At 52.0% G+C, this 12,418-nt stretch overlaps 1 protein-coding gene across 2 annotated transcripts in view; it reads left to right on the top strand.

The window, feature by feature from the left end:
- The window catches only part of Hivep3 (HIVEP zinc finger 3), a 314,456-nt gene that overhangs the window by 206,049 nt on the left and 95,989 nt on the right, over positions 1 to 12,418 (top strand). The window contains exon 1 of one of the 2 annotated variants that reach the window (XM_085839013.1): positions 10,737 to 10,907. The exons of the other annotated variant lie outside the window; for it this stretch is intronic. The gene's annotated coding sequence lies outside the window, so the exon portion shown is untranslated. Of the gene's footprint in view, positions 1 to 10,736; positions 10,908 to 12,418 lie in introns of those variants that run through there. 2 annotated transcript variants of the gene reach the window in all.

Genomic DNA, 12,418 nt, shown 5'->3' with positions numbered 1-12,418 from the left:
GGAGACATTTCTGTTAGTAAAGTGCTGCCACACAAGCATGATGACCTGAGTTCACATCCCCCTCCCCCTTGTATCTATGGAAAAGCTGGAGCCATCTGAGCAGAGATGTAGTCCCAGGACTGGAGGGGTGGGAAGAGGTAGATCCTGAGGACCTATATACCAATCAATCAAGGTTCCCTGAGAGATGTTATCTCAAAAAAAAAAAAAAAAAAAAAAAAAGATAGTAAGCAACTGAAGAAGTTATCTGATATCAACCTCTGGCCTCCCTATGTGTTACACATACATACATACATACATACATACATACATACATACATACATACAGAGAGAGAGAGAGAGAGAGACCTATAATAATAAAAGAAGTTAGACTTGGTCTCACAGGTCTTGTTTGTTTCTAGTAAGGCATAGTGTGAAGAAGTCATGCATGATCAGGAGCTCCAGGCTGTAATGGGGCTCATTGCTTGCTGAATACTAGAATACCTTCATCCTCCCTCCTCTATGCCCTCCTTCCTGTGTGGTGTGGATAGCTGATTCCTCCCAGGGTCAGAAGTGAACTAAGTAGGAGACACAGGTGAGTGGGAAATGCTGGCCTTGGAAAGCGCCTGCTCCTAGCAGGCAGCTTCCATCCTCTCTGGGAAGAACCCAAAGGTCCCCTGGGAAGTTATCTGATTCTTTCACTGTCCCCTTACATCAGAGACCACCCATCTGGTCTCTGGGATCTCCCAGCTGCTTGTTCCTCAGCCAGCTGTTTGTCTCCAACTGTCCTGTGGTTACAGAATCTTTCTACCGTTCTCAGAAGCCTCTTTCTCAGGTCTTCCCCAGGAAGGGACCTGAGCCCACTGAGTGAGGAACAGACAACCCCAGGGAGGTCCCTGGAGGGCCAGCCTGGGAGAAGCCAGATGAGTGTTGGCTTGTATTTTTCAAATAACTCCATGTCCACAAAGATAAAAATGTGGTCCATCCTTACATATTTTATATATATATGTGTGTTCCCAGTACATTTCCTTCTAATTTTTAAAACCATACATAACATTTAATCCATATGGTTCTGATTCCTTAACACTTAAATCATCCAAATGTTGTTTTGTAAGATCTATTTGCAAATCTCTTTACATAAGCTTTTAACTCATTCCATCTCAAGGGGAGAAAATCGGGATCCCTAGGGTGGGGCTCCTCTTCCTGGCTTCTCTGTTTCTTTTCCCAAGGCCAGATGAGGTCTTGGCCAGCGTGGTCTGGGCCCTAGATGTTTGGGCTTTGTCCTCAGGGCAGAGAGTTGGGGAGTCAGATAGGAGAAGGATAGATAGACAGACAGAAAGGCTCCTACAGGGTCTTGGCCACTTCCAAGCTCTGTAGCTCTTCTCTCCATAAAGGTTTGAGGGACATAAACAAGGTACTTAACCAGGGTAAGGTAGGGGAATCAGCGGGGCTTTCCCCACACCTGGAGCCTTGTGTGCCTCTGGGGCAGTGCTAGGGCAGGTGGAAGCCTGTTGGGCTATGGGTCATCCTTCAAGAATCCCGAGACAGCAAACATCACACTGTAGTCAAACTGGGCCTGGAGCAACAGGTGGCCTTGCTACTGCAGGCGCTGAGGACCAAGAGGCCTAAAACAGTGGCCCCAGAGCCAGAAGCACAAGACAACAGCTCCTTACTCACTATCTCCCATCCCCCAGTCTCCCTCTCTCTTCTTTCTGCTCCCTTGGTACCAGCCTCCACCATTCAGTATCCTTAAGCTTCTTCATCTGTTTTCCTGGCATCTCTCAGCTTCTCCTTTGATGGATAGCCACCTACCTGGTAGATGCCCACGTATCTTCAAAACCCAACTTTGCTTCCCTTCTCCATGGAGAAAACTCTTTGGAATCAGTAGACGTTGGCCTTTCCCTCCCCAGCCTGTGTCTTTCTGAACTGTCATTATGTCCCAGACATTAACTGAATGTCTGGGAAGGATGCTTCAGGACCTGTGCTGGGAGCTAGCAGTGGGATTCTGAGAGAAGCCACTGCTGTCCAAAGAGCCCTGGTCTGCTTAAGGCAAGTCCCTATGTGACAGCTTTCTGAGAAGTCAGGGTGGAATTCGAAGATGGTGCCTACAAGACTCTGGCCACGAATGTGCAATAAAGCAGGTGGAAACTCTTGGAGTGTCCAGGTATGGCGTGGCTGCTGGGATTCCCCACTGCAGGGGCCCGTGGGCCAGCTCTGATCTGGACACCACCAGTGTCTGTATCCACAGAATGGGATTTGTTTCTCTGCCAGTTCCAGAAGGAGCAAATCCCAGACAGAGCGGCCTCTGGGACGGAAGAGCAGATGCTCAATCTAAAATTAGGCTGCTGACTGCGGCTTCGTGGAGGCTTCGGAGCGGATCTGCTCCTCGCAGCTGTCAGTATATAGCAGAGGAGACGTGGAGCCCCTGCGTCCTGGTGAGGCTGAGCAGAGCTTGCAGTCTGCAGCCTCCCCGTGGTGGTGCTTTACTGGCCTTGACCTGTGGACTCAGATTCCCTTCCCAGGAGGGAGCTGCCTCAGGCCTACGTGCACACACATGGGAAGAAGCCAGAGGACAACAAGCCAGAGGGGTTTCAGGGTTTCCCCCCATCTTGCTTGAGAAAGGCTCTTTGCTGGGACTCACCCATTTCTGCCTCACACCTCAGCACAGGAACACTGAAGCTACAGTCACACCACAGCACCTGATTTTATGTTTGTTCACAGATTTGAACTCAGGTCCTTATGCTTGTACTCCAAGAACTTTCTCCAGCGTCAGCCCTCATGCCCCTTTCAGCTCTCACAGCCTGCCCTAGGTGAGCTTTGGTTCTAGACACCGGTGGATTTCTTTAAAACCAACATCGGGAATCTGGGCATGTGGTGCACGCCTGCAAACCCATGCAACCAGGGAAGGGGAGAGAAAGGGCTCAAGAGTTCAAGGTCATGCTTAGTTAGCCTGAGATGTCTGACCCTCCATATGTGACACTCCATTTCAAAACACAAAAGCAAGAAGACAGCAACAGAAACAACCCCCCCCCCCAACAAAACAAACGAACAAACAAATGCAAGCAGGCAGGAAAGGAGCCTGGTTTAGGAATTTCTTTTATTTCTCCCAAACCTGCAGTTCTCACAGCGGTCCACACACTGAGCTGCAGGTTCATGATGGCCTTCCCTGTACCACATGACTTAAAGTCAGCTCTTCCAGGAGGTTATGCTAACCGTTCTTACATGCGTGACCCATCCCCCACCCCAGCCCTCCTGGTCATTGTCTCTGCTACAGCCCTCTTTGCTAAATTCTAGTTGTGGTCCCTGGCTCATGTGGAGACCAGGGCCTTGAGGATGATGTGAGGGTATGGGTATGTTGTGCCCAAGTCTATGAAGGGCTGCCCAAGTTGGTTTGGGGAGTGTGTTTGTTCCCATAGCACCATACTTAACGCTTGCCTGTGTATGTCTCTTTGCCAGAGAGGCACTACCAGGTGAATAGGACCACTTCTGAGTGTGAAGAGGTGGGCAGTGCTCATTCAGAGTCATGAGATTCTAATTCTGTAAGATCCTGATATCCAGGAGAACTGAGGCCTAATTATCTGCATGAGCAGGGATGTCTAGAGAAATGTGTGTGTGTGTGTACGTGTGTGTGTGTGTGTGTGTGTGTGTATTTGTTGTAAGAAGCTGATTCTCATGTATATGGTGACCAACAATTCCCAAGATCTGTTAGGGTCAATTTCAATCTGAAAGCCAAGAGAAGAACCAATTATTTCCTTCTGATCCCAAAGCCTTGGAAGATGAGCTGCTATCTCTGTGGGCCAGCAGGAGGGTCTGGTCCCCTCTTCCTTGGCTTCCGTGTCCTAGGTATGCCCTAATTGGCTGGATGATCCTCACCTACTTTAGGGAGAGAATATGCTTGACTCAGTCTACTGAGTCACAGATTAATTTCATCCAGGGTGTGTCCCTCACAGACACACCCAGAATAATACATCAAAATCCAGTGCCAGCCAACCTGGCACAAAGTTAAATCTCAACTATTCTTCTCTGCCCTCACTGCCACTTTAAATGCCAAACATTTAGTATACAACTATAGCATTTTATACATAAGCCCCATAATGCATTTGGCCCATTGTCTGCACTGGTCCTCCTGCCTCCTCCTCAGGTCTTGTTCCTCATCACAAATAGCCCCTCTCTGATTCCATGTTTCTATGTGTATGTACATGTGTGTACACATGACTAGATACAGTTTTTCGGGAGAGAGAAGATGTGGTACATGTGTGTGCTCCCTCCCTACGTCCTGTCACTCCCTCTTATAGTCCCACCTTTGCTGGAGACTCCCAGCCCCCCTAATTCCTCCTCTCAGGCCCAGACCTAGACATCAAAGGGGCTACCTTCCCTCCTAAGATCTCAGCCCTTCCTCTCTGTACTCAGTCAGGTGCTCCAGGGTGCCTGTGGGACCCTCATCTTTATGGTCATATTTCCAGGAGTCAGAACATGAGAGGCAAGTTACAGGAGATTACCATTGCTATGAGAGTTTGTTTTCCTATAGAGTAGCTGATAGTGGGAGGAGCCCGGAGTCCCCCAGGGACCGATGGAGGTTTGCCTGTTTTCCTAGGCTGCCTGTTCTCCTAGGCAGTGGGGCAGCATCTGCCACTTCCCACTCTGCCATGGGAAGCACAAGGAAAAAACCTTTCAGGCTCCGCATGTGTTGAGCATCCACTAAGCACCAAACATTGCCCCTTGTTGGAACTCACAAAATCCAGGGTGGGGGAGAGGGCTTAGGCAGAAATACTTCAGTGGAATCGGAGTTTTGAAAGTGGAGGTTTTAAATCCAGTCTTCAAAACCAGAGGAAAACACAGCACAGGAAGGAGAGTGGATTGCGTTCCCTAAATGGTCAAGGAGCATGATGAGCCTCTACAGGGGAAGGTACAAGGGACAGAAACACAAGGGATGAAACAGTACAAGCAAAGACATGGCAGAAAGAGTCATGTGAGCTGCCTTCCTGGGCCAGGCCCTTCCTGGAGGAGGATGGTTCTTCCCTGGGAAGACCCTGAGGCTGAAGGATGGAAGTCTAAAGATGCCCCTCCTGCCTCAAGAGCCCAAAGGTTCCAGTCGGGTGGAGCAAGACACCCATGTGCCTTTGTTGTTATTGGACGAGGCTCCTGAAAGTAGCCTGGGAACCAGCCCCACCCCCTCCCATTCTTTCTTCTTCTCTTCCTCCTGTTGTCAGTTATTTTCCACAGTACAAGGTCTTTCTGAAACTGGCTGTTACCCACCAGGGAGCAGGATTTGTCTCCCCCTTGGTAGCTGCCTACACCTTGACCCTGACTCTCAACCCTGAGCTGGTCATACAAGCCATATCTATCACAGTTGGACAAAGGGCACCAGAGCACTATTCCAGAGTTCCCTTCTCCTTTTTGCTACTCCGAGCCCCCCACCCCACCCCACCCCACTCCACATCTGTTACTGTTCACCTTGTGTGAGCATTTATTCCTGTGACTTATTCTTCATACTTCCCCTTCCCTAACTGTTTGAGCCACGAGGACAGAGCCTAGGTCATCAGTGTCCACAGATCTGGAGGGGAGGGAGGGAGGGCGGGACTTCCTTTACTGAGCACGCTCTGCGTGCCAGCTTCAGGGCTTGGTGCTTCAGATTCCTTTTTACCTTTGATTCTATTAGCTCTCACCTAGTCCTAGGAACCATGTCCTGGGATGCGCCCCCACCTCATTTTACACCTGAAGAAACTGAGCTTGGCCTTGATAAGCACTGGGCTAGGACCTGTGCCTCAGTCTAAGTGAATCCAGACCCCAGATACTTGCTCTGATGCTGAGCACAAGGCCCTGGATAGAAGAACATTTGTTATTGACAACCCAGCCAGTCCCTTGGCTGGGGAAAGCCTGCTCTCAGAGATGCCAGGGGAATGTGGCTTGACTCATCTCATTTCCTGGAAGGGAAGGCCCTGCCTTCTCCACCTGGGGCCTCTTGGTAGGGAGGGCGAACCCTGTGGGAGTCCCTTTCAGAAATACATGTGAGAATCCAGAACTGAGGCAGGGCCAAGTGTCAGCAGAAAATGGAGAAGATCCTCCTGTCCTTTGGGGGAAAAAATCACTGACTGGAGGTTAAGTGGCCTCTCACAGTGGCTGTTTGCTGAGCAGGACAACTGTAAGGGCACAGCGTGATGCCCAAGGTTCTCTGCATGCCTGTGACATTCCTGGGGCTGAGATGCACTTGTGAGATGTAGAGTCTAATGTGGCACCTAGTGAAGAAAAGAGTGCAGAGGAGGACCAGGCCAGCACAGCCAGTGCTGGGCACAGCCAGTCCCATCTGGGGACTGGGGATGCCCTTGATGCTACGTACGTAGCAACTGTGAAGACACAGATGAGAAGCTAATACAGGGTTGTATATGTGAAGTGTACTTAGCAGAACCCGAAACTCCTAAAGCTTCAGTGAGGTGAGAAGGCCACATGGATAAGGACAAGGTGCAGACAGCATGTCTGAGAGGGGAAACTGGGGTTTAATTCTCAAAGGCACTAGGAAAGGATGCTTTAGCCTGACAGGGTCTCACTTGATTTTGTCTAGGAGTATCTCACATGTTCAGAGGGATTTAACAGAGCTGCCCAGGCCTGGTATGATGGACATACTCCCCCTTAATTCACACTTAGGAGGTAGAGGTGCAAGCAGAAGGATTTCTGTGAGTTTGAAGGCAACTTAATCTACATAGTGAGTTTCAGGCTACTCAGAAAGACTCAGAAAAAGTAAAGAAAGAAAAGACCAGCCTGAGCGGGGTGGTAGAGCGAGGCCCAGTGTGACTTGTTGGCCTGAAGTAAGGCAGCAAGAGTGAACAAGAGATGCTTGTTTCCAATTTGCCACGATGAACCCCGGTTCATGAATATAAGCATGATGAGGAGGCTCGGATTCTAGATCACAGTGTGAGGACCGGTGGTGATTGGTGCTGTGTACTTAGTCTATGCTAGATGCTGGGTACTCTCTTTCAAAAGTCTGTCATGCTACCTTAGCTATCTTGTTAAAATGTCACAAAAGCCTTTTAAGATGAGGTAATCAAAAGCAGTGAACATCCCCAGGAACCCCGGTCCACATGGCTCAAGGCCTTTCCTGTCACCCACAGCCACAGCTCATAGACTGGATCAGGGGGCTGGGGGGCTGGCTGGCTACACAGTGCTCAGGCAGGAAGAGAGGCTTGAAGGGAATCCAAAGGACACCCAGAGAGATGCTGAGACCTCCAGCATTCTCCCCAGGAGAGGCAGGGAATGCCAAATGCATGCATGAACTCTCTCTCTCTCTCTCTCTCTCTCTCTCTCTCTTTCTCTCTCTCTCTTTCTCTCTCTCTCTCTCTCTCTCTCACACACACACACACCCCACACCACAAAACACATACACACAAGCACACATTCAGAGAGAGAGAGAGAGAAGGAGGAGGAGTGAGGGATGGAGGGAGTGGCACAGAGAATCTGAGTCTAGAAAATGATAGCCACAGGGGAAGAGAGGTGGAAAAATGAATGACTGATAGGAAGAAGACCTAAACAAAAATAAGCCAGGGCCCTCGGGGCGGTTGCTCACCCCTACCGTGAAAATTCTGCCAAGAACACTATGACAGGCCCCACACCTTAGGAACCACAGAGTATTCCAAAAACCTGCCTATCATTTGGTTGTTAGGAGCTGCAAAGGACACTGCACATGGAGATGCAGATCAGATGTCAGGCCTGTCCTGAGTTCCAGGACTGTGAAGTCTCTATGTTGTGATGCTGACTTTGGAGCAGAAGTGTGTGTGTGTGAACATGCATGTGTGTGTATGTGTGTGTAGCATTTCCATGGAAACTAGCATCTAGCATTCTAGTCTGGAACACCTGGACTGCCATCTTTTTTCATTGGAGCCTTAGAAGGAATGTGGCCTCCTCCCTGCCCCATGGTGCCTATCTCCTTCTCCTCACATTCAACTTGGCAAGCAGAAGCACCAGGAAAGAAATGGTTGCCTATCAGTTTCCACCCTTGGATGGATGTTCAGGACATCAGCTTGCATGTTGCATGTTCACAGCAAAGAAGTGCCTGATTCACATCTCAGGAATGAAAGAATGTGGGAAGAACCCTTGGGGGCAAGCAGTGGCTTTCTCAAGACCTGGCACTGCTATAGGCAGGGGCTGGACCCAGAAGAAGGAAATGGCACCTGGCACCATCTGCCTACTGTGTTCTATCCAGCCTCTAGGGTGGAGGAGCCGCTGAATTATGAAGAAGAGGCAGACAGAAGCTGGCCTTGACCCTGGGATACCTGTCTGAGAATGGAAGCCAGAGTCCTAAAGACCTTGTGGTCTCCAGTGAGGAACGATGGCACCACTGCCATAGGGCTGAGTGTCAAGTAGCTTTGGTGTGGGAGGAGCAGGAGAGAGCTCCCTGGCTGACCATCCTAGCCACTGCTGGATGGCCTGTGTATCTCAGAGGGTCAAGGGATCAAGTAGAGCTGTAGTTGTTTGTTGAAGGCATGCTCCTTCATCCTGCTCTGTTCCTTCTCAGAATTGCCAGTTCGGGACTCTTCACTTTGGATGATATGGAGATATCATTGCCTGACAGAAGCTGCAAAGAAGTTGGTCAAGGGAGAGCAGTAGGGAGAGAGATCCTAGGGTATTGGAGAGTCCTCATCTGGAATCATCTGGAGAGAACCCCAGAGCACCATTCCACCACAGTGTCATGGCGTCCTCGCCTGAGCGCCCAGCCTGGCCCTGTTGACAACCCCTGCCGCCCAATCCCAGTTCAGTCCGGAACCAGAGGCTCTGTGATGATTCCGTATGCAACTGTTTGGCTTCCTCTGTGATCAGTCTTAGAGGACAGACTAACCAAGGTAGAGGGGTCCCTGTAAGACCCAGTCTTAGAGGAGGAGGGTCCATCACAACTGACTGCAGCCGGGGTCACAGATGCAGGTGTATGTGAAGAAGCAGGAGCCACTGAGTTACCTGTGGCAGCATGAGAGCCTCTGGTAGAGCTAGGGCAGAGCCAACTCTTAAAAGGGAGGTGGTCGCCTACCCGCAGTAGGAGCGATCGTTCATTTTCTCTGCCTAAAGCGACTTCTACCAGGCCACTGAGAACAGGGAAGGGGTGGGATGGGGACAGGGATCTGGATATGGTGGGGTTGACAGCAGGATAATAGAAGTTATGCAAAGGCCCCCAAGAAGTGAGAACTGATTTACTATGGGAGCCAGCTGAAGCTGGGCTGCCAGGAGTGCAGCTGTTTGGGGTGAGGTGGGATGGGGATGGGGAGGAGGGGTCCCATGCACATGAGAGCACATGGCCTCATTCAAGCTAGGCTTGGGCTGCTGGAAGTGCGGGGGTGGGGAGGGAGGAGAGAGTGGGCATCCACAGAACTACTAGGAAGCTTGGTAACTGATGGGCAACCAGGCAGCTGTGGGTGATCAGGCTCAGCTACTGTCACCCCTGCCTCCCCTTCCCATAAGCAGGACAGCCATAGTGCTCTCCCTACAGCTCCTGGGAGTGTGGCAGCCATTAGATAGCTGGGGCTCCCTCTGTGTAAGGCTGGTGATCTGGAAGTGATCAGCTTGCTCTGACCTGGATCTGGAGGGAAAGCATGGGCTCGGGTGGAGCTGTTGTAGGAAGGCACAGAAATACTCAGGGTCAATAGCTCTGTCTACTGGGCTGAGGTGTATTTGAGATCATGGCCTTGGAGCCAGAGAAAGCTTGGATCCTTTAAGGATCCTTTGGGGGAAAGCCCCGGTCCAAATAGAAACAATGGCAGAACTTTATGATCCAGAGAGTGTGTCTTCTTTAGAGTCTGATTGCCCCTGCTCCTTATAACCTCTTGCTGAAGCTGTTCCAGGATCGACAAGCTAGGCCTGGAGTCAGCTAAGCCAGGGCAGCCCACAATAACCCCCTCAGGGTCTGTACAGGCACCTGTAGACTACAGACAGTGCCAAAGTCTCAAGGCCACTGCTTTGTGTTGGCTGGTGGGGACAATTGGGGGACTGCCTCAAATACGTTCTTTGCTGTTCCCAATATGGACCAAAGTAAGGCAGGTTTGGTACTAGATGAAGAAGCTTCTAGTAAGGTTTGACCACTGGGAAGTCCCTGATGACTCCCACCTCCACCCAGTCAGAGCCCAGAGAGATCCTGTCAGGTCCTCTGCTCCCAGCAATCCTTAAAGCTGATTCCCGCCTGGGAATGCATGGGCTTTCTGGATAGGGCTGGAATCTGGGAGGAAGACTACTGGCGGAGCTCATTTTAGAAAAGGCGATAGGCGCTCTCCTGGCTCTGTGGATCCAAGGCATGGCACCCAACGACAGGGCCCCTGCCGCGGACACCGGGGCTTCCCTGCCTGTCCTCTCTGGAGAGCCTGAGAGGAAATGACAGCGCGGGAGCCAGGGCGGGCGGGGAGGGAGGGGCGGTGCCCACAGTGACACGGCCTGTCACAGTGGAGGCGGCCGCGCAGACCCTCCCAGTGGCTGCTGGAGCCGGGGATTCCCCAGCCGCAGATCCCCTGCCCCAGCCGCCACGCGCTGCGCCGCCAGGCTGCTCCATGACCCCTGCTGCCCGGGCATCCCGGACCAGCTGGTGGCCAGGCTGTGCTCGCCCCAGACAGACAGTGGGGTCCCAGGGTTTGGCAACAGGAAACTCTGGGGAGAGAATGGAAAGAAGTGGGTGGTCCGACCCCTGCGACTTCCCCTGACATCACTGCCCAAATAAGGAGCTTCCCAGCGGCCGCGGGGCGGCCCAGAGCCGCGCCCGCCCCGCGCCCACCCCGCGCCGCGTGGGCCGCCAAGCGAGCGCCCAGGGCACCGCCGGGCGGAGCCGAGCCGGGCGGAGCCGAGCGCGCGGGCGCTGCCGAGCCGCCGGAGGCCGGGCGCGCAGCCCGGCGCAGCCCAGCGCAGCTAGCCCGGCGCGGCGCAGCCCAGCGCAACCAGCCCGAAGCGCAGAGCCCAGCCGGCCGCAGGTAAGCACGGAGCACGGAACACCCCGCAGCAACGAGGCTACGGCGGGTGGGCGCGGCGGTCCTAGCTTCCCGGATCCCTTGGGTGCGAGCAGCCCGGGCTCTGCGCCGGTGCACGCGCTCTGCGCTCGCGTTTTCCCAACGCTACTTCTGTCATCATCCTAGGGTGACGAGCGTTCCCGCGTCCGCACACCGCCGCGGTGCGCAGCCCCATTCGCCCTTGGGTGCGCAGACTCCAGGGTCCTGTGCGGATTCTCGTCCCTTCTCAGGGACGCACCGCGGGGTCTACATACCTCTGGGAACTGGTCAGTGGGTTTGGTTGTTCTGGCCACGTTTCCCCGGGAGGCCTCGTCAGTTTCAGACTGTCAGAGCACACAGCCTTTGCTCATTGCGCGCTCACTGTTAGAGAGTGAAAGTAGCCCTGTTCTGGTTCTTCCTTATCCCTGGCAGAATGGCACCTGGCTCAGAGGGGGTAGGAGGGTGGTACATAGGGGTCCATACCTCTCAGTGGTAGGTAGTGTGTTGACATTGACAAGGAGATGTTGGGCCTCACAGACTAGTGTTCCCAGAGCCCTGCTCCATGGGCGTTTCTAAGAGCACCAACCCTAGTCGCTTGGCATGTGCAGGGTGCTTGGGCTTAGGACAGGACTGGTGGTGGCTGCAGAACAGGTGCGGTGGCATTAGCCTTGAGTTCTTAATAGGGGTTTCACATAGTGACCATTGCTCACCTATAAGAATATAGTGAATTTATGGACTGTTTGGTGAAGATCACAGAGAACGGCCCACAGCAGTGGCTCACCCAGATCAGAGTGGTCCAAACTTCATTCATCTATGCTCATATCGTCTAGAAAATGGGGATGAGTGTCCTCCAGGGAGAACTGAGGGCCTGTGAGTTAAATTGTTTTGTAACTGTGAAGTTGTGTGCCTGTACTGGTTTCAGTAGTTTGAGTGGTTACTGGGCAGGCATTTGCCATGGCTCTGCTCTGTGACCTAGAACACCATTTCTGCCCTATCATCTGCACAGAAGCAGGCATTAACAAGTGTCCTTTGTGCTAGCTTGCAGATTTCCCAGTGTGTTCCATGGAACGTTCATTCTGAAGGCTGTGCCACTAGTAAAGGTTTCCCCGTTTAAGTCTGGAAGTTTCCACAAGATCTTTATTACCCATCTGGCCAATCAGTCCAGATTAGCAAATTAAAGGCTCTGAAAAGTCCTGCAGGACAAGAACCTGTTTAACTTTGTTAAATCCATCATTCCTCTTGTTGGCTGTAGCCCTTTTCAAATTACATAGGCTTGCTCTGCAGGAAAACAGCTTCATGGCCTTTTCTCCTAGAGCTGATGCGGTGCTGTACAGTTGCAAACAAACTGACAGCTGATTTCTAATTGCCCTCTTGGGTGGAGGATGGCCAGGAGCTCAGAGCCACAAGTGGCCCGAGATCACTCAGTAGTGACCAAATCCACTGAGTAGTTCCTAGAGACAGTTAAACTACCGTCAAAACACTGATAAAGGGGACCA

The sequence above is a fragment of the Mus caroli genome, unplaced genomic scaffold (assembly GCF_978045245.1).
Source record: "Mus caroli unplaced genomic scaffold, Mus_caroli_1 scaffold_6, whole genome shotgun sequence".
Taxonomy (NCBI): domain Eukaryota; kingdom Metazoa; phylum Chordata; class Mammalia; order Rodentia; family Muridae; genus Mus; species Mus caroli.
This window is presented reverse-complemented; position numbering and strand designations above follow the sequence as displayed.